The following is a 27,100-nucleotide window of genomic DNA, read 5'->3' on the forward strand; positions in this document are numbered from 1 at the left end:
GCTTAACTCTTGGCAAGCCAATAGGAGTATCCTAGTGGTTGGATACACTCGGTTCTCTTAGATCATTGACAGTGATGGGGGTGGCACCGTTGCTGCTTCATGCTGGGACATGTTGCTTATGTTCCCTAACCTACAGCTCGGAATGAGTCGAGCAATGTGCTAGAATCACTACACAGAGTACATACTCCATGTAAGTTCTATCTGGTACACTTCTCCAGAATCACATCACTGAAGTGTTCAACATCTTGAACCTTGTACGCCCAAAGTTTTTCAAGATAGTATCATCTTGACTATATAATGAGTCAAATATCAATATCAGCTCGCATGATTTCAAAAGGAGTCACTGATAAATTCACCAAGTCAGTCAAAGAGACCCTGCTGCAATGACGATAATTTCACGAGGAAAGCACATGCTATTAGAAGTCCCAAAGAACTTATCGCTGTAAGGCAAAAAAATCGTCATTTTGTTTGTTCTCATTCTCCTTTGCTTCCTTTGTTTTTTATCATGTGCCTATAGAACGTCTTATATCTTGAGACAGAGGTAATAGCAATCATCTATCTTATGCATTAGAAACAAAAACATAGGATATCTATGTATCAATATACTTACTATCGCCTCCTTCCAAATAAATATATATACTTACTACTGCCTCCTTGCAAATAAATATATATACTTACTGTCGCCGTTCATATTCCTTTGTATATGTGCCTAGTTTTGTTTTCTTGGTTGATATTGTTGGGCTTATACAGCGGTCTCCTTATACGAGGGTAAACAACACATTTTCGAAACATGTTTTTCTTTTGTGAAATTGCTAATCAGGGAAACTCTACTTTTATGATGTGCATCTAGCTTAACTTTAGTGATTATACTATTTTATATTAGTGGGTTTATGTAAAAAAATGTATAAACTATATGCTAAGTATCTCGGATTTGTGCAGAGTGTTTTACACAAAATCCATATTTTTTTTCTCTTTTCTTACTCCAAAAAGATGTGAATTTTGCAAAGTTTCATCGATGTTCCCATGATATAACATGTACACTTGCATAGTAAAAACACATATATTGAGTGCCTCAATAACTTTTATATATATTGACCACTCAAATTCTAGGTTTATTGTTTTTCCATCTGAGACACGTAGTATGTTGTTCCACCGAATGTTACAAGTGTACATGCATGTTAAATCACGACGAACACTATATAATATATTTTTAAATTCATGAGTGAGTGCAAAGAGGGCAATATATGGATTTTGCATGTAATTCCACTTTGGAGTATTGGATTCTGTATCAAAGTTGACTAGGGTTTTCTGTGCCTGTAATTCTAAAGTGTGATACTCTCTCTAATCAATATTAATTGACGTTGTTTTAGTATAACTTTGTACTACTTGAGTTTAGTTTAGTGAAAAGTGCACCACATACATTTCCACCTAGTTGTCTTTTTTTGGAGACATAAGAAAAACTTCGGCGACTTAGTATTAGCAAACCAGTATTTTAATTCCTTCTTGAGACATAAAACTGTAGAAATGTTATTTTAGGGGACATAATAAAACTATAGAATCAATCCGGGCTGAATGCAACCAAGGCAGTTTATGATCTGACTATCTTATTTTTGGTCCTTCAAAGGAAATATAATTTTGTTGGGTCTGGCACGCATCATTGGGACCCCATGGCCCAAGTATTGGACGGGGGGCGGCGCGACGATCTCCTCCATCGGCATGTTTAAAGCCCAGATGAGCAGTGGCTCATTCCAGCTCCTCGGGATGGCGGAACTCAGCCCCCTCCCGGCTGGTTTTGCTCGCCGCACCTCCTACACTGGGACCCCATGGGTCGCCATCACCGCATCGCCCGTTGTCATGATCGCCGTCTCCCTCCTTGGCTTCGGTTATGTTGCCAAGTTCCTATATAGCTTGGGCACGTTACTCAAGTTCCCCTCCTTCTGCCTCCGTAAGTGTCGGAGTAATGGGCAACGGGTAGGCCAACCCGAGTCCCATAACCTTTCAAGACATCGGGGTAGGCTGCGCCCCTCAAGACCCCAGGGCGAAGAGTCGCCTCCTGAGGAGTCGACGGCAGGGCGGCCGACTGCCCGCTCATGGCCGAGTCCCAGGGACGACTTCCAGAGAAGCCGGCTTTGGGGAGTCGGTCAGCGACTCCAACAAACCCATGACCTCAACGAAGGGGACGGGGCAGGGGCGTGGCTACAGTGAAGCCCACTCCCGCCCCTTACCAAGGGCAGGCATGGCCACAGCACGCCGTACTCGGGAAGATCTCCATGCGGCGTGGCACTGTTGCCTTGCCGGCCCTGACATCAGCACCACAGTACCGAGTCCTGCACCCACGACAGCTTGTCCGAACGGCCCGGAAGCAGCAGGTCCCACCAGTCAGTGAGACCCTAGGAGACGGCGAGAGGACCGCCAGTTGGATCCGTCAGGAGTCGGCCTGGGGAGTCGGCCGAGCCCTCCCCTGGGCCCCATGCACCATTAATCAAGATGTGATGGGGAGTGGCAATAGTGATCGCCCGCCAAGCGGTGGGACTGTTGCCACGACCCGATGACCAAGCCCGCGTCATCAGAAGCACGGCTATAATAATCAGCAGCCGGCAAGACCCGCCCGCGGCGGACACGGCCTGTCGGCTCCGTACCAGACCAGTCGGCGGGGCCCACCAACCGGCGGGCCCCAACAGTCGGCGGAGAAATCGGAGGCCAAAGGCACTGACGGCTGGGCCTGCGCCCAGACGAATTACCATTGTACCCTTGGGGGTAGGCCTATATAAACCCCCCAGGGCACCCATGCAAAGGGTTGCAACCCGGTAGCTCTAGACCATACCAGATAGAAGGAGAGAGCTAGCCTTGCCCTCTCCTACCTCTAAGAAACAGCTCAAGGAGCAACCATGTAAACACTTGGCCATAGTGATCATGCGGAGACCCCGTAGAGCAGCAGTAGGGGTATTATGTCCCCGAAGAGCCCTATAGGTGGGTAAGATTCGCCGGCGTGCATGTCTTCGCCTCATCCCGTTTCCAGGCACCGGCGACGTTCTACTCGCCCCCACCATGACAAGCCATCCATTGGCATATGTCGCACTAAACCCCCGACATTTGGCGCCCACCGTGGGGCCTGGTGCACTGTCGTCTGGAGATCTATTCTGGATGGGAACCCTTTTCCTCCCTGGCGAGCGCAGCCAGCCAGGCACGCCAGACGAAGTTTGCATCGACGCGCTGCGCGGCGTTGAGATCGCTTGCGCAGCCAGCTCCTTGGCCGAACTTGTCAGCGAGGTCCGCCTCTCCGACAAACCTGCGTCCGACGCAGGCACGGGCTGCCCCGAGAACCTCCTTGCGGCCTCCTTGATCAACTCCACGTTTCCGGCGGGCCTGCCGTAGACTTGAGTCCTTAGGCTCCACCGACCCGATGCTGGTCGACTCCGACACCGCGTCGCTCGACGCGTTCCCCACCAACGTGGTGGTCTACGACGAACCTCTCCCCCCATGCAGAGAGCGACGGAAGCACCGTCACTGAGGTGCTAGTCATCAGTCATGACGAGCTCCTTGGCGGAGGAGCGCTCGACTCACTCGGCGCAGCGCTGCAAGACCTAACTGCGCCCATTCTGGAAGATGCTGACACAGAGACGTTAGAAGCGCGCCACCTTCAGCTCGTTAAAGGCGCGAAGAAGCTGGCCAGCATGAGATGCTTGTCAGAAGCTTACCAGCGGAAGATGGATCATGCCGTTCGCGGCTCGCCGGCCCCGGCAGGGCCCAGCCGCCTTGGCGCGGTCCAGCAGCGCGGCGTAGCCATGCCAGCCTGTTTGGGGCTAGCCGCCCCGTGTACGCTACACCAGCGGAGAACATCCGAGCCGCCCAGGCAGCGGCGGATGAGCTGGACAATTTCGAGGGCGAAGAATGCCGCCTCATGATGGAGCGAGTCCAGCGGCTCCTCGACGCGGCCGCCGTGCAGAACGAGGCCGGCTGCCGCATGGAGGCGCCACAGCGGCCAAATGACGACCCGCACCGAGATCAAGGCGCGACGTCTCGGACGCCGACTGGCGGCGCCCGAGGAAGAAAGGACAAGGAGCCGGCTGTCAGCCACAGTCGGACTCGCATTACCATAGAGAGCGACCAAGATGGTCGCCCGAGAGCAGTGGAACGATGGGACGACTGTCCGCCTCCCCCTCCCCGTAAGGAGAGGCGAGTCTCCCCGCCGCCTGTTGACCATCCGACTTTTGGTGACCGCCTTGGCCTTCGAGAGGGAGTTGGAGAGAATGACACCTGCCACCGGATCGACCGACTTCACCGGTCCCTGGCACTGGAAGAAGAAGACGAGCTGGGTCCGCCTTGTTTCGGGCCCCGCATTCGGGACGAGCCCTTTCCCAGAGGGTTCACGCTCCCAAGAGACACGCCCAAGTATACCGGCTCCGTGAAGCCGGAATACTGGCTAGTCTACTACTCCACGGCTGTCAGCATAGCAAACGGCAACAAGCGTGTCGCCGTAAAGTACGTTCCGCTCATGCTCCGGGGCACGGCCCGGACATGGCTGAACAGCCTAAAGCCCCGCAACATCAACAGCTGGGTCGACTTCACCGAAGCGTTCATCCGCAACTTCACCAGCACGTACAAGCGTCCTCCCAAGCCTCGTCAGCTCTCCTTGTGCGTGCAAGGTCCTGACGAGTCGACTCGCGACTACCTCACGCGTTGGGCTGAGCTCCGAAACTCCTGCGAGGGCATGCACGAGGTGCAGGCCATCGAGTACTTCACAGCCGGGTGCCGAGAAGGCACCCTCCTCAAGCACAAGCTCCTCTGCGACGAGCCAGAAACCCTCGATGAGCTGCTGATCATAGCGAACAAGTACGCCACGGCCGACTCCTCCATGAAGGCAGAAATTCAAATCAGCACAACTGGCAAAGTGGCTCCTCAAGCTCCAAGAACTCCGGCGGCAGACGCCGGCCGGCGATAACAGCAGGGTGACAGCAAGCGCAAGGCCACGCAGTCGGCTTCCAGCAGCCGGCAGGTCGCGACCGTTGAAGCCCAGCAGCCAGAAGAGCAGCCTCCGCCCAAGCGACAGAAAGGCGGAAAGCCTAACTGGTTGCCGGCCTTCTCCTATGAGCAGACCTTGGATGGACCTTACAAGTTCCACAGCGGTGCAAAGCCGTCGAATCACACCACCCGGAAGTGCCACTGGCTAACCAGGATCGCCAAGGGAGACGGCCTCCTGCCACCCCCGCCTGCTGGGCAGCCGCCTCCACCTCCGCCCTAGCAGCCGGCAGTCAGGCCAGTCGGCGCAGTACAAGATGAATACCCTGAAGAACACAGAGCCTACATGGTGTTCACCAGTATGGCTGATGATCGACGCAGCAAGCGGCTGCAGCGACAAGAGGTGAACGCAGTAGCCTCAGAGACGCCAGAGTTCATGCACCGGTCTGAGAAGCCCATTAGCTGGAGCAGGGCTGACCACCCAGAAGTGATGCCGAGTCCGGGCTCCTACGCCTTGGTCCTGGACGCCACCTTTGCTACGGACAAACGGGCCGCGCGTTTCTTGCGAGTTTTGATAGACGGGGGCAGCAGCATCAATATCCTATACAAGGATACCATGGAGAAGTTAGGAATCAAGCAAAGACAGCTTCAGAGCAGCCGGACAGTGTTCCACGGCATTGTACCTGGGCTTTCCTGCACGCCGATCGGCAAGATCCTGATGGATGTCCTCTTTGGGGACAAAGATCACTTCCGAAGAGAGTCTGTTTGGTTTGATGTGGTGGACCTTGAGAGCCCATACCATGCGCTACTTGGCCGACCCGCCTTGGCCATGTTCATGGCGGTCCCCCACTACGCTTACCTCAAGATGAAGATGCCTAGTTCCAGGGGAATTCTGACTATGGCAGGCGACTACCGGAAGTGGTCTGCTTGTGCAGCTGAGAGCAGTCGGCTGGCCGAGTCCCTGGTAATCGCGGCGGAGAAGCGGCTCCTTGAGCGAGTTGTGGCGATGACCGGCAAGCAGCCTGAGGTATCGCCCAGCCCAAAAGAGTCGGAGGCTGACGGTTCATTCAAGCCAGCTAAAGAGACAAAGAAGATACCCTTGGATCCGGAGCACCCAGAGAGGTACGCCATCGTAGGTGCAAACCTCAACAGCAAATAGGAAGGTGAGCTCGTCGATTTCCTCCGTGAGAATCGGGACATCTTCGCATGGTCCCCCAAAGACATGCCAGGTGTACCGACGGATTTCGCCGAGCACAAGTTACATGTCCGATCTGATGCAAAGACGGTCAGGCAGCCCCTGCGCCGCTTATCAGAAGAGAAGAGAAGAGTTGTCGGAGAAGAGATAGCCCGACTCCTAGCAGCCGGCTTCATTATGGAAATTTTCTTTCCGGAGTGGCTGGCAAATCCGGTCCTGGTACTAAAGAAGAACAAGCAGTGGCGAATGTGTATTGACTACACGAGCCTCAACAAGGCCTGCCCCAAGGACCCATTTGCTCTACCAAGAATCGATCAGGTGATAGACTCCATAGCCGGATGCGAGCTGTTGAGTTTCTTGGATGCATACTCAGGATATCACCAGATCAAGCTGAACCCCGTTGACATATTGAAGACCGCCTTCATCATGCCGTTTGGAGCATTCTGCTACCTCACCATGATGTTCGGCTTGAGGAATGCCGGCGCCACCTTTCAGCGTTGCATGCAGAAGTGTCTCCTCAAGCAGCTCGGCAGGAACGCCCACGTCTATGTGGACGACATAGTGGTGAAAACGGAAAAGTGTGGAACACTGCTGGAAGACCTCAAGGAGACCTTTGAGAACCTGCGCCGGTTCCAGATCAAGCTCAACCCCGAGAAGTGTGTCTTTGGAGTACCAGCCGGCCAGCTGTTAGGTTTCCTGGTCTTTGAACGCGGCATAGAATGCAACCCAGTAAAAATCAAGGCCATCGAGAGAATGGAGGTACCCAGCCGACTGCTGGATGTGCAGAAGTTCACCGGCTGCTTAGCGTCCATCAGCCGATTCATCAGTCGGTTGGGCGAGAAAGCTCTCCCCTTATACCAACTCATGAAGAAGACCACTTTTTTGAGTGGAACCATAAGGTGGACGAAGCTTTTCACCAGTTGAAGAAGATGTTGACTACTCCGCCTGTCCTGGCGGCTCCGACTCCCAAGGAACCTATGCTCCTGTACATCGCCGCCACCAGCCGGGTAGTCAGCACGTCATTGTAGTGGAGCGCAAGGAGGAAGGCAAGGCGCTGCCTATCCAGAGACCAGTATATTACCTGAGCGAGGTACTGTCAACCTCCAAGCAGAACTACCCCCACTACCAGAAGATGAGCTATGGCGTACACTTTGCTGCCAAGAAATTGAAGCCTTACTTTCAAGAGCATCCAATCACGATGGTCTGCACGGCCCCACTTGCCGAGATCATCGGTAGCCGAGATGCTTCAGGTCGAGTGGCCAAGTGAGCCATAGAGCTGGCTCCTTACACCATCTACTACTAGCCCCGCACCACTATCAAATCACAAGCACTGGCCGGCTTCCTTGTCGACTGGGCCGAGACCCAGTACCTGCCTCCAGCACCTGATTCCACCCATTGGCGGATGCATTTTGACGGCTCCAAGATGCGCACTGGCTTGGGAGCCGGCGTCGTCCTCACCTCTACCAAAGGCGACAAGCTCAAGTATGCGCTGCAAATCCACTTTGCCGCCTCCCATAACGTCGCCAAGTTCGAGGCGCTCATCCACGGGCTCCGGCTTGCCAAAGAGCTTGGCATCCACCGGATCTTGTGTTATGGTGACTCGGACTTAGTGGTCCAGCAATCATCCGGCGACTGGGACGCGAAAGATGCAAACATGGCGAGCTACTGTTTCCTCATGCAGCAACTCAGCGGGTATCTCGAAGGATGCGAGTTCCTTCATATACCAAGGAATGACAACGACCAAGCAGATGCATTGGCACGAATCGGCTCTACCCGCCAAGCAATACCATCTGGTGTCGCCCTTCAACGCCTTCTCAAGCCGTCCGTCAAGCCCTCGCCAGAATCAGACTCCATCTTCATACCGGCTCCTCTCGAACATGTCGGATCCGACTCCAGAGCCCCGGCAGGCGGCACGAGGATCTCGGCAGATGACTCTGGAGCCGCTACAGTCGAGGCTAGCCCAGGGACTGCGGAACCCGGCCTAGGGACTGAGGTGGCGGACTCGAAGATTCCAGAACTCGGCCCAAGGACCGCGCCAGTCGGCCTGGGGACTTCATCAACCCAGCAAGCGGCTGTTGACTCCAACCCGCCGCCTCCCAGCCCAGCCACCCTCGTCCAAGTCGCAGTTCTGGTAGTCGAAGAAATAGCAGCAACCTCATGGGCCCAGCCCATCCTCAAATTCCTGGTGAACAAAGAGCTAGCAACTGATGAGACCTCAGCTTGGCAAGTACAACGTCGGGCGGCAGCCTATACCATAGTCAACAGAGAGCTAGTCAAGCGCAGCATCACTGGTGTCTACCAATGCTGCCTAGAGCCAGAGCAAGGCCAAGCGATTCTCAAAGACATCCATCAAGGCGAATGTGGCCACCATGCGGCTTCAAGAGCACTCGTTGCCAAAGCCTTTCGGCACGGTTTCTTCTGGCCGACTGCCTTAGAAGATGCCAAGGAGTTGGTCCAAAAATGCAAAGGATGCCAAAAGTTCAGCTCCAAGCCGCACCAGCTGGCTTCTGCGCTCAAGACCATCCCCATTGCCTGGCCTTTCACAGTTTGGGGTCTACACATGGTGGGACCATTCAAGACAGCACGAGGTGGTTTAACTCACCTACTTGTCGCAGTGGACAAGTTCACCAAGTGGATAGAAGCGAATCCAATTAAGAAACGGAATGGTCCGATTGCCGTGACTTTCATCACCGATATCACAATTCGGTACAGCATACCACACAGCATCATCACTGACAATGGCACAAATTTTTCCAAAGGCGCCTTGGCCCGTTTCTGCGCAACACGGGGCATCTGACTGGACCTAGCGTCCGTCGCCCACCCGCAGTCAAACGGCCAAGTGGAGCGAGCAAACGGCCTCATCCTGTCCGGCATCAAGCCTCGGTTGATCGAGCCTCTGGAGCGCTCGGCTGGCTGTTGGCTCGACGAGCTGCCAGCCGTCCTCTGGACTCTACGCACGACTCCAAACAAGTCAACCGGCTTCACGCCCTTCTTCCTCGTCCATGGTGCCGAAGCCGTCATCCCAACGGGCATAGAGTTCGACTCCCCACGAGTCACCATGTACACCGAGCAGGAAGCAGAAGAAGCATGACAAGACGGCGTCGATCTGCTAGAAGAGGGCCGGCTGTTGGCACTCAGCGGGTCCAGCATCTACCAGCAGAGCCTACGTCGGTACCACAACAGGAAGGTCAGGCCAAGATCTTTCCAAGAAGGCGACCTTGTGCTCCTGTTGATCCAGCAAACAGCCGGCCAGCACAAGCTGTCGGCGCCTTGGGAAGGCCCTTTCATCATCAGCAAAGTACTGGGCAACGATTCCTACTACTTGATCGACGCTCAGAAGCCCCGAGCACGCAAGAGGGACGACTTCGGCAAGGAGACAGAGCGGCCATGGAATGCAAATCTCCTCCGAAGGTTTTACAACTGATGCAGTATGTACCACGCTACCTTTTGTATTAAAGAACCAAGACTTTGGGGCCCCCGAGGCGAGCTCGGGGACTGCCCTCTTTTGTCTGTATGATAAAAATTATGACTGCAAGTATGTTAGTCCTTTTTATGCCGTTTGGCACCGGGCTCGACAAATCGGCCTAGGGACTTGCCGCCTTGCACTATGAAATGCTTCCTACAGTCGGACGAGTAGTGTGTAAACGCCCAAACCGTCTCCTGTCAGAAGCCGCAGCTCACAGAGCGACTGTACGGTGGGCAGCAGTAAGGTAGAATGGGCGTTCGCATGAAAAATGGCTAAGGACTCAAAGCATAAAACATAGCTTAAGACGGCTTCCAGCCTTTCTCGCAAACCGACTCTCGGATAGTCGCACTACCGCTTCCTATCCAACTTGCTCAAAAAAAATCTTGAAATCGGCTAAGTACTTGCTTTCCCAAAGTAGCCTACACTTGATCCAGCAACAGTCCACAGAGCGGCTGTCCGATTGGCAAGGCAGGCAACTAAGAGAAAGTGGCAAAGGAAAAAAGCCAAAAGAACAATGAGCAAGAAAAGATAGATATATATATATATTTACATAACATAGGCCCTTGGCCAAATTGTCGAGTAGAGGTTCAAAATACACCCCGCGGGTGGAATTGTGTGAATTAACAAGTTCTTCAAAGACTACTGAGGCAGATAAAATAAAAGATACAGCGGCAGCTTAGGAGGCAGCAGACGGATTCGGAGGGTCGGAGGAGGCGCCAGGGTCAGGCGTCAGGGCAGCCGGCTGGCTAGTCTCGGCTTGATCACCTCCGGCGGTAGTCAACTCGGTTGCACGCGGCTCGTTGCTGGAGGCGTGTCGGGCTGAGGCTGGTTGTCTACTCCGTCTTCTAGTGCCTCCGCCTCGCCTCCATCCTCCGCCTCATCCTCATCCTCGGCGCTGGAGCCAATCGCCTCCGCCGAGTCTTTGGTGTAGTCTAGGTTCATCCCAAACCACTCCGGCGGTACCTCCTCGCCGTCTTCAGACCGCTCGGGGACGAAGATGCTGGTGTCGGTGTACTCGGCGATCGCCGCAGCACGTTTAACGAGGGCATCTTCCGCAGCCGCCAGCTCCGGCTGGGCCTCCGACCGAAGCATGGCCAACCGGTCTAGATCCAGCCCCGGGTACCACGCCTTGACGAACTCCAAGGCCCAGCGTGCTCTAGCCCGGGCCGAAGAGCCCTTCCAGGCCTCAAGACGACCAGCCGCGACCTCCATCCAGTTGGCCGTCAGGCTGGGGGTGCGCGGAGCCTGCATATCTGGCCAAAGGGCGGCAATCGCCTGGGCACCGACGCGCTGAAGCCGGCGCAGCATCCAGTGAGTCGGCCGAAGGCGAGCCTCGATGCTCAGGATGTGCTCGTCAAGAGTTCGGGGTGTATCGGTGGCGATCTCTGCGCCCTCCGCCCTCCGACTTTCACGGTCGGCCTCGATGGCTTGGATGGCGGCCTGCGACTTCCCAGGGAAGAAGTCTGCAAAGACGCGAAGAAACGAGGAAGCTAGTCAAAAACCAGGAGTTGGCACGATTTAAATCGGTAGCTCGAAGAAAGAAAATAAAGAGACTCACCATCAACGATGTCTTCAATCTCATGGAAGCCGGAGGACAGCAGCGCCTCCTTGTCAGATCAGGAGGAGCTCTCGCTCGCGAACTCGGCCAAGAGGGCGGTTTCCGTCTCCTCTGCCTCCCTCTGCGACTTCACAAGCAGCTCCTTCTGCTTTGCCAACTGAGTGGCCAGCAGATCGCGCTCTGTGGCGAGCCTGCTGCACTCCTTCCCTTTGGCGCGCAGGGCGGAGTTGGCTTCGCTCAGCTGCTGTTGAAGAGCAGCGTTGGCTCCTGAAGAAAAGGAAGAAAGATAACAGTCATCAATAAAGTAGGTCACCGGGGAGATCTGGCCCGACTGCTCAGCAGTCGGCCCGAATCTCGGGGACTATAGCCCGCGGGTGCGCTAGCGCACCCCCGCAGAGAAGAAAAAAGGACTTACTCTGGCTCTCCGCCAAGTCGGCGGTCTACTTGCCCAGCTCTTCAACATTACGATTGAAGGCAGTGACGCGGAGGTTGTGGTAATCCTGCGACAAGCATTTCAGACAAAGTTAGTACCCATAAGTTCATCAATTGGAGTTCCGGGCCGCCTGCTCAGCAGTCGGCCCGAAACTCCGGGACTACACCCAGTGGGTGCGCTGGCGTGCCCCCACAGAGAGGAACAAGAAAACAAAGACCAAAGGAAAAAAACATACTTGGACGGCTGCCCGCGACGCTAGGAATGCCTTGGTGCAACTCTGGAGAGTGTCGCCCTCAGCACAGAGCTTCGCCTGGACGTCCAGGAGCGCCCGGTTCAGCGGCCCTGTGCCGCCTCCTCGCACCCACCCAATAGGTGCGGCGCTCGTCGCTTCGGCGTCTGGGGATGCCGAGCTGGCGGTGCCGGCTTCCAGGCGGTGGGGTGCCGAAGTCGCCTTCTCCAGACGACGGCGCGTTGGCGAGCCAACTTGGAGGAGTAGCCTCGCCATGGCCTCGTCTTCGGTCGGCGGCACCGGAGGGTCCGCTGGCTGCTCGCCTTGCGCGCCTTCAGACAGCGGCGGAGGCGGCGGCGAAACGTTCGCGTCCGGAGTAGAGGGGTCGCCGCCTTCCCTCTCCTCGACGGGGTTCTCGCCGCCGGCTTCTCCAGTTGGCCCCGTGAACTCCGGAAGCGGCGGCGCAGAGTTCAACAGGGTGATGAGCACTGCCGACTGGCGGCGTGCGGCTTCCTCAGCCCACTGCTTCACCGCGGCGGCGGCTTCGGCCTCCGCTAGTTATTTCTTAGCGGAGGCCTCCGCCTTCTCCAGGCGGAGGGCCTCTTCTTCGTTGCGCTTCTCCTACGCATTCTGCTCCGTCGCCTCCCAGAGGTCGGCAGCGGGGTCAATCCGCCGAGTGGTGGTAGACGTCTCCGCTGACCCCATGACGGAGGCGGCGGCGACCCGCTCAAGAGAGAGGGGAGCCCTGAAGCAAGAGGGGCAAGCAGAGACTCAGACAAATCACGAAGAAAGAATAAAACTTTGAAGACAGAATACTTACGCGGAGACCAACGGTGGCTTCTTCACTTCCTTACGGAAGCGAATGGCCTTCACGGCTGCCTCGTCCCGCCGGGTCGCCGCAGCCGAGCCCTTGGGCTTCTTCGGCCGACTGCTGAACAAGGTCGGCACGGCCCTGCGCTTCTTCCCGCCGCCTGGAGCGCCCGGCGCGGCAGAAGAGCCCACGCCAGGCTGGCTGGCTCCTGGCCGATGGCGAGGGGCGACTTCTCCCTCGGCGTTGTCTTCAGGCCAGTCGGCGAAGGTAGCCGAAGGCCTGAAGTCGCCTGCTATCCCTCCTCCTCCCTCGGCATCGTCTTCCAGAGCCACCGCCCCCAGATCAGGGTCGTCGACGTCGCTCTCCGCCCGGTCGGCGAGGAACTCACGGGCCGGCCCCGAGCTGCCGGCTGTTGGGTGAAGAAGGGGATTCTAAGCCAAAGTCGACTGGTCAAAACAAAACTCAGCAAGAAGACGACAATGTAAAGAAAGAAAAGAAAGGTGACTCACCACGGGCGGGGGGTTGGCGCGGGAGTATGGCTCCTTGCCGAATTGCCAGTCCTCCAGGAGCCTGCTGTCCGAGAGGTAGTTCACCATGAAGGCCACCTCTTCGTGAGGCATGTCCTTGGTGCACATCCGACTCGGGTCGCGGTGCCCGCTCATCTGGCATATCATGTGAGGGCGGCCTTGGAGTGGGAGAACTCGGCGTGAAACGAAGGCTGCCAGCAGGTCCAGACCAGTCAGACCCTCCGACTGCGTCAGCACTCGGAGTCGTGTGATGGCGCTGGCTCCCACAGGCGTCGGTGACCTGGCCTGGTACGACCAGTTGGGCAGTCTCCCAGCCGGCGGGCAGGCTTCGAAAGCCGGCAGGTTGACCCAGTCGCCCCTCGTGGCGACATTCCTGACGTAGAAGTAGGATCTCTGCCACATCTTCACCGACTTTATCAGTGAGATGGAGGGGAAGGGATTGTCGGCCCCCGACCTTCGCACGACGATGAAGGCGCCGCACTAAGCCGGGACGCCCGCGGCCTGGGTGCCGAGCTTGGAGAAGAAGAACTCCCCCCAGAGCTCGAGGGTGGGGAGGACTCCGAGGAAGCCTTCGCACAGGGCCACGAAGGCGGACAGCAGCACCACTGCATTGGGGGTGAGGTGGTGCGGCTGGAGACCGTAGAACTCCAGGAAGGACCGGAAAAAACTGCTCGGCAGAAGTCTGACTCCTTCTAGACGGCCCAGCAGAAGTCAGTCAAAGACCATGTGTTGAGCACCCGGAAAGAGAAACTATTGAGGCTTCTCGGCCGATCGCCCGTGGCGCCTCACCAGCTTCGGGGACTACTATCGGAGTAATGGTCCACGGGTAGGCCAACCCGAGTCCCATAACCTTTCAAGACATCGGGGCAGGCTGCGCCCCTCAAGACCTCAGGGCGAAGAGCCGCCTCCTGAGGAGTCGACAGCAGGGCGGCCGACTGCCCGCTCATGGCCGAGTCCCAGGGACGACTTCCAGAGAAGCCGGCTTTGGGGAGTCGGACGGCGACTCCAACAAACCCATAACCTCATCGAAGGGGACGGGGCAGGGGCGTGGCTATAGTGAAGCCCACTCCCACCCCTTACCAAGGGCAGGCATGGCCACAGCACGCCGTACTCGGGAAGATCTACGTGCGGCGTGGCACTGTTGCCCTGCCAGCCCTGACATCAGCACCACAGTACCGAGTCCTGCGCCCACGACAGCTTGTCTGAACGGCCCGGAAGCAGCAGGTCCCACTAGTTAGTGAGACCCTAGGAGACGGCGAGAGGACCGCCAGTCGGATCTGTCAGGAGTCGGCCCGGGGAGTCGGCCGAGCCCTCCCCTGGGCCCGATGCGCCATTAATCAAGATGTGATGGGGAGTGGCAATAGTGATCGCCCGCCAGGCGGCGAGACTGTTGCCACGACCCCATGACCAAGCCCGCGTCATCAGAAGCACGGCTACAGTAATCAGCAGCCGGCAAGACCCGCCCGCGGCGGACGCGGCCTGTCGGCTCCGTACCAGACCAGTCGGTGGGGCCCGCCCCAGCAGTCGGTGGAGAAATCGGAGGCCAAAGGCACTGATAGCTGGGGCCGCACCCAGACGGATTACCATTGTACCCCTGGGGGGTAGGCCTATATAAACCCCCCAGGGCACCCATGCAAAGGGTTGGAACCCGGTAGCTCTAGACCATACCAGATAGAAGGAGAGAGCTAGCCTTGCCCTCTCCTACCTCTAAGAAACAGCTCAAGGAGCAATCGTGTAAACACTTGGCCATAGTGATCATACGGAGACCCCGCAGAGCAGCAGTAGGGGTATTATCTCCCCGGAGAGCCCTGAAGCTGGGTAAGATTCGCCGGCGTGCATGTCTTCGCCTCATCCCATTTCCAGGCACCGGCGACGTTCTACTTGCCCCCACCATGATAAGCCATCCGTTGGCATATGTCGCACCAAACCCCTGACACCAAGCACCTGATGCTGAAGCGCCCCTACCGTGTGCCACTATTGTTGCATGCGCCCGTGGCCATGTGTGTCGTGCCATCGGCTTTCTTGGCCTATGTATGTGTGGTGGCCGAGTGAAGGGTGTTCGGCGTTGCTGCTGGGCTGTCGGCGCTCGGTATCGGTTGGCATGGTTTCATGAGGGTGTGTAGGGCCAGAAAGTTGCTCAGGTGAACAACGCGGTTGTTGTTGTCCATCGAGAGGATGTTGAAGAGAATGTTTGAACTTTAGAGTTCTTTAGCTAAATTGTAAAGGTTTAGAAGTAGCATGTGTCTCTCTCATGTAATTGGGTGAGCTGGATTTGGAGCTAAATAAACAATCCCTAGTCTCGAAGAACATAAACAACGATCCATGGTGGTACAGAATGGCAGATTATTGTCTCATTAGCCTAAGTTTTTCTGTTAAATCTTCAAAGAAAGAACCTAGGATAGTTATAGGATACAGTTCTGGGGTTTTTTTTTCTCTATGGTGTTGGTAGCATTTTGACATGTGGATTAAGTGTTGCCCAGCTTTTGCTATGTTAAAAACATTGGGCAAAACTGACAGCACATATTTCTACTATTGTTCTAAAGAGCTTTGAAATGCACTTCATATGACCAAATATATTATAAATCTTTAAAAACTTGAATTGGTCAATAGTGCTTACGTCAATCTGGTCAATCTAGCTTAGGGTTTGCATGCTGCTGCGTCGTAGCACGGTCACACCCTTACTTTTGATGCAGCAATTAATAGTTTAATAAAGCTAGTTCCTCTTTCCTATTAGTACCCTTCCAATATTTTATTGAGTATGACTAATTGCCATTTGGGCATTAGTTGTATATTTGTTGTCATCGCCGAGCTGCATGATAGGTTAAATAAATCACCATCTCTTCAGTTGGCAGCTTAGATTTTTCTCATCTCAAAAAGTCCCCTACATTTATCAATGCGTGTGAATATCTTTAATGCTTGTTATGAATGATATCCTCGTCATTTTTAAACTTGTTTAAACCCTTTTCACATTGGTAACACCGTAATAGTGAGGTTGCCTTTTCCCCCTCTCCAGATGTCCCTTTCTTGATATGTGATATAGTTGGATCCACACTTTAGTTAATGCTCTCATGTTAATGCGTGTTATGAAAAATCAGCGTGCATATGTCCATTTCATCCTCGTAGATGACAAATGAGGTCATCATTAGCAAATGATACTGAAACGTTGATATGCTCATCATTTTCAACTTATTTAAACCCTTTTCACATTAGTAATGCTGTAATAGTGAGATTGCCTTTTTTTCCCTCTCCAGAAGTCCCTTTCTTGATCTGTGATATAGTTAGATCCACACTTTAATTAATGTTGTCCTGTTAATGCGTGTTATGAAAAATCAGCATGCATATGTCCATTTTAACCTCATAGATGACAAATGAGGGCATCATTAGCAAACAATACTGAAACATTGACATGCTCGTCATTTTTTTAAACTTATTCAAACCCTTTTCACATTGGTAATGCCATAATAGCGAGATTGACTTTTCGGCCTCTCCAGATGTCCATTTCTTGATATATGTGATATAGTTAGATCCACACTTTAGTTAATGTTATCCTGTTTATTTTGTTGGGCTTGCTTTTTAAATGGTAGGTATAATAAATAATTTCAAGCAATCATGAGTTAGAGAACTGAGCGCTAGTCCAATGGTAGGAGTTCAGGTTGTTGAACCTACACATCTGTGTTTGAATCCCCACGGGGACTCCACTTGGGTGCTATCCATGTTTGTTCGTGGAGCGGTCCCACTTCTACCTATCCGCTTGGGTGCTATCCGTGTTTATTGATGTTAAAGGAGGGATCCGTCCCCATTTAGCCCTGTTTGTTAGCAATCACGAGTCACGTGCCGCTCAATGTCTTTCAGAAGTTCATTCATTCCCAGTAACATATACATGCATATAATTTAGTTATTACACCCTTCTGTAGGCATGCCTTTCGGACCGCAGATGACTGGTTTTGAGCTGGAAATGGCTGGATTTGATGAATCAATGGGACTGCCATATGGGCCTTACATAAACAATGAGGTAACACAATAATTCCTTGTTCCTCATTAAGACTAGCAGCTTCATCAGTAAATGTGAAGTACTGGATTATTTTATTTGACCTGGTGCATCTTTACAGATGCCTTCTATTGGTTCTTATGAGCCACATCTTCCTTCAGACGCATCAAACACCCTACATGTTGAAGGTTTCCCACCCAACTGTAGTAGACGGGAACTTGCACTTATCCTTTGCTATTATTATTTTGAGTTTATTTGTCATTTTATTAATAAGGGAACTATGTTGTATGTTATGTTCTTACCAATCTTATGTCTCAGTCTTTTCTTTTGTATTTTAGCTTGCACCATTTAGTGCTTTGGCTCCTTGACTCTTGCTTCTCTAGATATATTTCGCCCTTTTACTGGGTTCTGTGCAGTAAGGCTGGTCAACACAGGATATAATAATCGACATGTAATAACTTATGCTGACTTTGAAACTCCTGCCCAAGCCTTCTCTGCCATGAAGTCTCTGCAAGGTGAATATAACATCGTTGTCAGCCGAAATTGTGTCCCTTACATTCTACTCCCTCCGTTCCTAAATATTTGTCTTTCTAGAGATTTCAACGAGTGACTACATACAGAGCAAAATGAGTGAATCTACGCTCTAAAATATGTCTATATACATCCGTATGTGGTAGTCCATCTGAAATCTCTAGAAAGACAAAGATTTGGGAATGGAGGGAGTAGTATTCTATACCTGATACTTACGTTACCAATTCTTTTGAGCTTTGATGTGCACATCCTTTGTATCAATATCGTTGTGTTCCCAAGTTGTGACTCTTACATAAGTACTTACGGCAGTTGTCAACCCTTGTTGATCGTTTCATTGTTGCATAACTTTCCTGTTCTTACAGAGCTAGAGTTTACATGCTAGAATCTGCATGCAGAATAGAGAATACATCCCTTTGCTCTATTCTTTTCTGCTATGTTTAACTTCCAGTAGGTTGCGTGTTAACTATTGTTTATATATCACACATCTTGCAAATATAAGTGTAGCATTTATTCATTTCATATCCAGCATATGCCAGATAGCTTTTACCTGAATATTGAGATAAGTGCCTCGTATTGCTACTACTATTTTTCCTTTTTTTAGTATTTTAGTGCATCAACTTTGTTCCCTAGATGATAGATTTCAGACGTTCTACAGTTAGCATAATCCCTTATTTTTTTGTGCCTCACTATCCCAAAATATGTCAGTGTTATAGCACGAAATTGACACTTGTTTGGTTGTGGGCTTGAAATAAACAATAGCACTTCCTTTTGCAGGTTATTTGTTTGACAAGCATGATCGATACTCAGTCAAATTGGACCTCCAGTTCCTTCCTGGTCCGTCCAAGGTAAACTGATGTCTCATGCTAGATGATAAATCTAGTTTGTCATTTTGTACCATAACTTATCATGTATCTGCGTGGCCCATACAAATACAGTTATGAGCAACCAAAGGTTTCATATTACCAATGTTTTACAAAAGTAAAAGGTTTCTGTTTGGTGGGCATATTACGTCAATGTAATTTTATTGTGGATTACACAAAGGCCATGACATGGCATGTGCCTGGTGCTCTTTAAGCTGCTTATCTTCAAGATAAGCAAAGTTCTGTTCGGTCCAATGATGTTTTCTGTTGTTGGGTTACTCAGGCAAGATCGATTGTGTTTGGTTCATGATCACTTAGTCACCTAGCCCACATGTCATGCTCTTTTGGCTAAATTGCCACAATTGTGTCCATCACACTTCGGCCAACCAAGTAACCATATGACATGACTCTCGATCCATGTTCCTTTGTGTGTGGGCGCCGCACGGGGTTGGGGTGGTAGGATTACTTGCGGTTTCGGGCATGGCTCGCGTTTGCAGGGGAGGGATGCGCGGAACTGCCCGCCGGCGTCCTGATTTCCGGTGGATGCTTGGGAATTGTGAAGATCTTTTGGTTGTGTTGTGTCGTACCGTGTCCTCATCGGTGGCGGGTGCGTGTACCCGTCACCCGTGGCAGATAGTAGTGGATCTCTCCGTCCAACCGCGCCGCCGGCAAGGAAGGAGGAAACGGCGAGGAGTCAATTTTTTTAGAATGGTTCATGGGAGGATTTGAGCGAAGGAGGAAGATGGCGAGATGATGAGCCTTAATGGTGATGGTGTTTGAGGTTGGTAGTGGGCCTCTTAATTGTGTTAGATGCACATTATGGAGGCCCAGTCGGGAAAGCCCATTGAGAGCCACTGCTGTCTGACAGGCAGGCGCACACAGAGGGCCCCTCTAGGAGACGGAGAGGGAGATGGCGGGGGTGGCGGCAGGTGCGGCTTGGTATCGTATTCGCGGTCAGCGGTGGCGAGAGCGCGCCGCGTAGGAGGATGGTTGGGAGGCGGAGCGACAGGCAGCGTCGTGGCGCATGGCCGCACCCGCACCACGGGTGAAGGAGCAGCCGCTAGGGATCTGAGGCAAACCGCAGTCATCCCTTAGTTTCTGTATACTTCTCTTGTCAGCTGTCACCGTAATTGTCAATAGAAATTGCCAATTTTGGTTGCTAATCCCACAGGTTAGCACAGTAGGCTGAAAAACATTGTATCAGCTGCTTTGGCTCTTCTTCTAAGAAAATGATGCATCTTTCCATGTTTATTCTAGAAAGAACAAAAGTAGGAGATGCTAGCTCTGTAAAATTATTCTCAGATGGTGCGACACTGCGACTGCTCCGTACAAATGTGCAACTCAAGCAGAAATGTTGGGTGTCGTTAGTTCAGAGGAAATTATTTGGCCATGACCCTAAAACCAGGAACCTATTTGCCCATCAATTTGAACTTGCAATGTTTTTCAAATTTATCCATGAATTTGAATTGGATTGGATTAGATTGCATGACATAATAGTTAAATGGATGTTTGGTTTGTCTACACAAAGACCGGTATGTTTGATTCAAGTCATTGCCATATCATCCTTAAATTTCTCCTGTCAGTTTACCATTGTGATTATATTAGTGTATTTTCCTTGGCATTTATGGCAATGTCCTTTAATGTATCCATGAAAGGCTTGTTTTATTTGCGTGCACTGTAATATGCTTTTGGGAGTCTATTTCTTCTCAGATACGTTTAAGATACTGTTCCTCTATGCATAGGATACAATGCTTATAATATATAGCTGTTTAGCTGCTAACTCATCACACTGGTGTGTGGTTTCGCAGATTCACACAGCAATCATTTTGTACAACTACTCTGGCCATGAGTAATGTTAATGTAACATATAATGGATCTTTCCATTTTATGTCTTCTCCTTACGTTTTCGACCCCAGTCTCTCGAATCCTTAGCGCTTAATAGAAAAATCACTGTGCTAGTCAATGTAGGTTATGAGGAATGGCCTGACATGAATGAGCCTACCCAGTCTTGTCTTGTGTAACTTCACAGTTGAAGTAGTAATAATTGCAGCAGGTTTTTGATGTTCACCTAGTTTCTTGACCTTGATTCTTTGTGCAATCCTCTGGTTATTCGAATATGCCTTAATGCATTAGAGTAGACACTCTAATTTAGCTATTGGATTCTTTTTGCACCGAGCTATTTTCCCATCATGCCTTATCTGGATGCCTCTAATGTATCCTTCGCTCTGGTCATGTCATGCGCTTATTTCAACATAAACTGAAAATTGTTTGGCAATCTATTTATTTTGTATGGACAAGACATCATGCTGGAGACTTTGTATAAAGGCCAATGGCTTTGAAGACCTGCAGATTTAGTGTGTACATCTTTTAATTTGCAATGGTAAACAATAGGACCCTCATTAGTACTGGTATGCTATCTTGGCAGTTGGTACAGCCAGTAAAGTGTTATTTGTTTTGCCATTCAGAATTGACTACATAGAACTAGGACCCTTTTGTATGGAATTTCTGGATCAAATCAAAACAATCTTTCTGCATCTAAGGACCATGTTGACATGTAGTTCTGATAGTCCAATGCTTACCTTCTTTAGCCTGCATATAATTGCATGGCGATACATTTAGTTATATCTCTGGCTCAAGAGAAGGGCTGGGCGACCCTAACTAGACCAGTGTCAAGATGCCATCGGGGCTAGCATCGTCAGACCAAGTCGGCGTTCTTGCTTGCAAAGGCTTGAGAGAAGAGGTTGGTAAAGAACATGATGTTCCCTTGATGATGCACATGGATCCATGCTGACGGACAACACAAATAACTAGCCCATCGTCCATCAAGAAAAATGGGGACGAAAACTTCCAGGCACCTCAACAGCGCCGCAACAGGCATCACGGAGACGGGATCGGAGCCGGGGGACTTTTATTCGAGATGACACCGCCATTAGGGTAGGAGCGACGGTGCTGTGAGACCAAAACCTAGTGCACAAAGGACGAGAAAGAGAATCCTCTCCCCTCCGCGCCGCAGCGACGGATCGTCGGTCAGAGGCTGAGGGGAGAGGAGATTGCTCTTGTTGGCAGCTAGGGTTTCTTTCTTCTGTTAAGTGTGTTTGGATGAAGTCGAGTTTGTTTTTTTGTCGAAGAAATTGTAAAGAATAAATGACTTCATGTATGATGCTTGTCCAAAAGTGGAAGCACCGCTTCTTTAGGTGTAGTGTTGCCATGCATAAAACATTAAAGAAACAAGATAAATATTGGTAGGATGTTTATGCTCAAATTTGACCATGTGATATTGTGATGCGATTCTAACTTCTGCCTGGTCTGACTCCTGTGTGTACGGTGAGGAGTGCAGTTCTGCTGCCTTTTGTAGTTCTGTATGCTAATGGGAAACCATAAGATGAAGGCCCTTGTGTTTCGCTGAGGTATGTGCATTAATCTTGACTTCCTGACTTTGGTTTGTGCTTGTTTACTGCTCATTTCTCTGCCTATGTAGATTAACTGTTTGTTTTGTTCCTTGAGATTCATATAAAAGTGTAAGGGATAACGGTAATAGATGTGGTAGTTTAGCATAGATAAATGGAATCGTATCAGATTTTGTTGATGCTTATGTTAGTAGTTAATACAATAGATTTTGTTGATGCTTATGGTTGTAGCTTATGCAATTGTCTGTCTGTTGTCTTTGTGTACGCCTAGCTTTCTGTTATGTCTACAAAAAACATAGGGCTACAGTAGCAGTATAGCCCTATCTTCAAATAATTTTTGTGGGAAGCTTAATAGTCTATTCTGTGGTTGTTTTCTAGCTTAACAGGGATATTTGAGATATTGTTTTGTAGACTAATACATGTTTGGATTTGTTAACGGGAATCTATAAAAGAAGCATGGCAGATTATTGTTTCCTGCTTCTCCAAAAGTGGAAGCACCACTTTTTTTAGATGCATTGTTGCCATGCATTATAAAAATGATAGGTATGCGAGGATAAACAATGGTAGGATGTGGTTCATGCAGTTTGTGCTCAAACATTTTCTGTTTTTGAAACGGAATAGTTTGTGCAAAAATTTGATCAATAATCTGGTCTGTTCAACCAACGGTTGGATGTTTTGTCTTTTTGTGAGAATTTATAGTCTACTCTTCTATCGCTACCATGTTGTGCTTTTAGTATAAATAGATAGATAGATGATGTGGCCTGGCAATATTGCGCAGGACATGGGTTTAGTAACAAATATGGAACTTTGTCTTACCATTATTTTCAATGTTTTTCATGGCATTCATGAAATTTAAATGTATCATTGGAATTGAGTTTACCTCATGTCAGGCATCAAGGTCAAGATCATATTTCTATGAAATGCGTTGAAAGGATTCTGACGATATTGTCATTGGTGATGTTAAGAGTCGCTGAAGAATTCATTGCGTTAGACATTGCTATTCATCCAAGACATGAAAAGCAAATGAGACCACATCACTTGGCAGGTTTCCACTCTCTGGTTGTTTCATGAGTATTGTTCTTTGCTATGCTGGATACGGTCATGGGTGTTATTGAGGTGATTTGTTTCCTGCTAGTACATTGTTGTTTGCAAGCTTGTATATTTGTAGGTATTGAAGCAACTTTGCTCTTCGAAATGCTAGTGTAAATATAGTTTGCCCAGTTGAAGTATTTCCACTGCCCTTTACACTCACATCACATTTGTGTTTTCTTTTCTTTAGAGACTCCTTTTCTGAGTATTCTGTGCATGATTAGAAGCAAATAACATCATTTGAATTTGGACTGAATTTACTGTAGGTGATATTTCTAGTGTATCTCTAGTAGCTACTAGCTACTAGCTTTATTCATAAAGTTTCATTACTACTTTAATTGGATCGTACCAGGTGAAATACAGAGCCCGATGCCAAAAATAAGGATACCTAGTAAACCTAGGAGAAAGAATTGATGAATAAGGTGCCTATTTGTTCATCAATTACTATGCTTGTGTTAAACAATTAGTGGGTTGACTACTCATAATGGCCGCTGCATTTTATGATCATTATAGTTCTCCACATGTAACTGTTTGTGCTTCTACTTATGATTGCCTTGTACGCATCCCACATTTTTCTTGTCCACCTTGCATGGGGCTTATATGCAACATCAGCAGAAGTGCTACTTCCATTGCTGGTGCAAATTTATTTCTTCTCTCTTATATGATAATAACTAATTAGTCATCTGTTTCTATAGGCATGTATTACCGCAGAAAAAGAAAGCCTTCCAGCCCCATCAATAATCTTTCACTTACTGCAAATACGATTAGCAGTTGGGGATGTGGTAGTGTTACCGAGGAGTGGGACAGCTTGTATGCTCAGAAGGTCCAATTGTTAACTTTCCTTTCTACTCTGCCCGAGCCCGCTCTTAGTTATGGGTCGAGTGTTGAAACTAATATGGCCAATTCTATCGAGCAAACAGAACAGAAAAAGAGTGACATAATAGTTCTTGATTCGGATGATGATGATGAAAGCACAGGAGCACACAGAACAACTGACACCTGAGAAAAATAAACAGCTGATACCATCAGAACAGGCTGTTGCTCTCATGAGAGTGGTAATCGAAGGAATTGATGAAGTAAATGAGACAACCAAAACAGTCAAATTGTTCCTTGTATTCCAAGTGCAACTTTAATGAATTAGTATCCTTCGGCCAGCTACCAATCATCAGCATTTTTGTTTGAGAGAGTTATATTGCAGAAAAGACCTAAGGAATGTATCCATGATCTGGCTGTCATCAACTTTGCACTGCCTCATCAGTGTCTCTGAAGGGCATTGTGAAACTGTTATATTTGTTTTCAATTTTTTTAATGTTCATCCATAATTATTTGATGCATCGTAGTTCACAAGTACCCCATTCTCTTGTACTGAAAATAATGGAGTATAATTGTTTGATATTTGCTGAATATATTCCAATTCAAAGCTGAAAATTTTCATCTTCCAGCCGTAACTCTTCCTTCTCAATGTAGGTTGTTACCCATAAGGAGAAAATAGCAGAAACACAAGTTTCCCCTCCACTTCCTAAGGAGATAAAAAACGAAAAGTTGATCCAAGCTCCCAAGTAGATGGGGATGTTGAAATTGTGCCAAGAAAAGAAAAAGGGAAAATGAAGCAAATCCAGCAGTATTTGATTTGCCCTCAGAACCTTACAATCCTCTGGGGTAAGACGAGCCTATGGAGGAAGATGAGCCTATGGGGGAAGATGAGCCTATGGAGGAAGAGCATATACAAGAAAAGGAAAGTGATGGTCTTGAAGATTTTTGGAATGAGCACTCAGTGGCACTTGAAAGCTCTAATGTACAAATTATAATCACAGACTTTTGTTGCTGCAGCATTTTGAAACATATCATTTTGTAATTTTATGGTTGTGCTTATGATCTCGTGCTCTATCTGCAAATTGATTCAACTTGTAAAGTTTGAGAATAGATGAGCTCAGCTCAATAAGAGAAATTTGCAAACTTGATCTTCATTAAATTGTTTACTTGGATTTATGTTGTTTGCCATAATGATTTAGTTATATTTATTGGCCATCTCGACACACTTGAAGATGCAGCCAATGAGAAAGAGGTGAACAACGTCTGCAATCATGAAATACAGATTCATGAAGATCTAGGCCATGTATGTCGTGTCTGCGGTATGATTGTGAGAGAAGGGCTGACATAATCATTGATTATTAGTGGAGAAAGGTATGTTATTTGTTTAAGATATGTGATGATGCTTCTGTAACTCTGAGGCCGGTTAGCAACATATGTAGTTTTAATTTCGGAAGTTCTTACCAAATATCCTTTTTAGCAACAGCTAAGTGGCCCACAGGCACGTGTGGGATTCCCATTTGGTGTGTTGGAACTGCTTTGAGATACATTTTTTATTTTGTATTACACTATTACATTGTTTGAACAAAATTTGTTTTTATAAGAGCCAAGTGCCTAAAGGGGCACAATATGCCAATCATACCTGAGAATTAGTTCATGCCATCTTATCCGACAAAATAGACACATTTGCTCATGCCGCAGAGCCTGACGGACCTCGTGGGTTGTTATTTTGGTTATTCCTGTATTTCCAGCATGAATAAACTTTTCTAGTATAGCACATGTAGTTGTTATTTTCTGATATTCGGTATCTACTGTTATGCATTATAATTTTTCAGAAATGTAATGATGACATAATATAAACTTTGGAATGAACTAAAGTTTAAACGTATGATTGGAACAATCAATTGACATTATGTTTACCTCATGTCAGGCATCAAGGTCAAGATCATATTTCTCTGAAAAGCGTTCAAAGGATTCTGATGAGATTGTCACTGTTGATGTTAGAGTCGCTGAAGAACTCATTGTGTTGGGCATTGCTATTCATCCAAGACATGAAAAGCAAATGATACCACATCAGTTGGCAGGTTTCCACTTTCTGGTTAAGAATTTAGTCTCTCACAAACCAGGAGGTTGCATTCTAGCTCATGCCCCTGGTTCGGGGAAAACATTTATGCTGATTAGTTTTATTCAGAGCCTCTTGGCAAAGTATCCCTCTGGAAGGCCTCTCGTTGTACTCCCTAAGGCATATTAGGTACATGGAAACGGGAATTTCAACGGTGGCAAGTGGAGGACATACCACTGTATGATTTGTGATCTGTCAAGGGTGACAGAGCAGATCAATTGGAAATCCTTAACGCTTGGCAAGCCAATAGGAGTATCCTCTTGGTTGGATACACCCAATTCTCTTGGATCATTAACAGTGATGGGGGTGTCACCGTCGCAGCTGCATGCTGGGACATGTTGCTTATGGTCTCTAACCTACTTATAATGGATGAGGGCCATACACCTAGGAATGAGTCGACTATGTGCTAGAATCACTGCGCAGAGGACATACTCCACGTAATGTGGTCCTTACACTTTCCCAGAATCACGTCGCATAAGTGTTCAACATCTTGAACCTTGTACGCCCAAAGTTTCTCAAGATAGTAGCATCTCATCCTATACATTCCCAGAATCACGTCGTAGAAGTGTTCAACATCTTGAATCTTGTACGCCCAAAGTTTACTTATGAATATTAGGTCGCAGGATTTCAAAAGGGGTCTCTGATAAATTCACCGAGTCAGTAGAATAGACCCTACTTCATAATGATAACTTCACGAGAAAATCACATGTCATTAGAAGTCCCAGAGAACTAACAAAAGATTTGCTTCACTACTACAAGGGTGATATCTTGGATGAACTACCTGGCCTAGTAGACTTCAGTGTCTTCTTGAAACTCAGTCCCAAGCAGAAATAAATCGTTCATAAGTTGGAAGCCTATGAGAAGTAAAAACACGCAATAGAAACTGCCTTGTACATGCATCCATGCCTGTCAGACATATTAGAAGTTGATGCTGCAGATAGAGCTTCCAGCTTGACAGATGTAACTGTTGATAATCTGGTCCGGTCTATCAACATGCCTGATGGTGTGAAGGCCAGATTTTTCACCAATATCGTGGCACTTGCGGAATATGCGGGAGAGAAGGTGATATTTACTACACAACCTTCTTCTTGTAGACATTGTTGGGCCTCTAAGTG

General features: G+C 49.3%; 1 pseudogene; it reads left to right on the forward strand.

Annotated features, from left to right (window-relative positions):
- The window catches only part of LOC119299889, a 31,912-nt pseudogene that overhangs the window by 2,674 nt on the left and 2,138 nt on the right, over nucleotides 1–27,100 (forward strand).

Source organism: Triticum dicoccoides, chromosome 5A (assembly GCF_002162155.2).
Source record: "Triticum dicoccoides isolate Atlit2015 ecotype Zavitan chromosome 5A, WEW_v2.0, whole genome shotgun sequence".
Lineage (NCBI taxonomy): Eukaryota > Viridiplantae > Streptophyta > Magnoliopsida > Poales > Poaceae > Triticum > Triticum dicoccoides.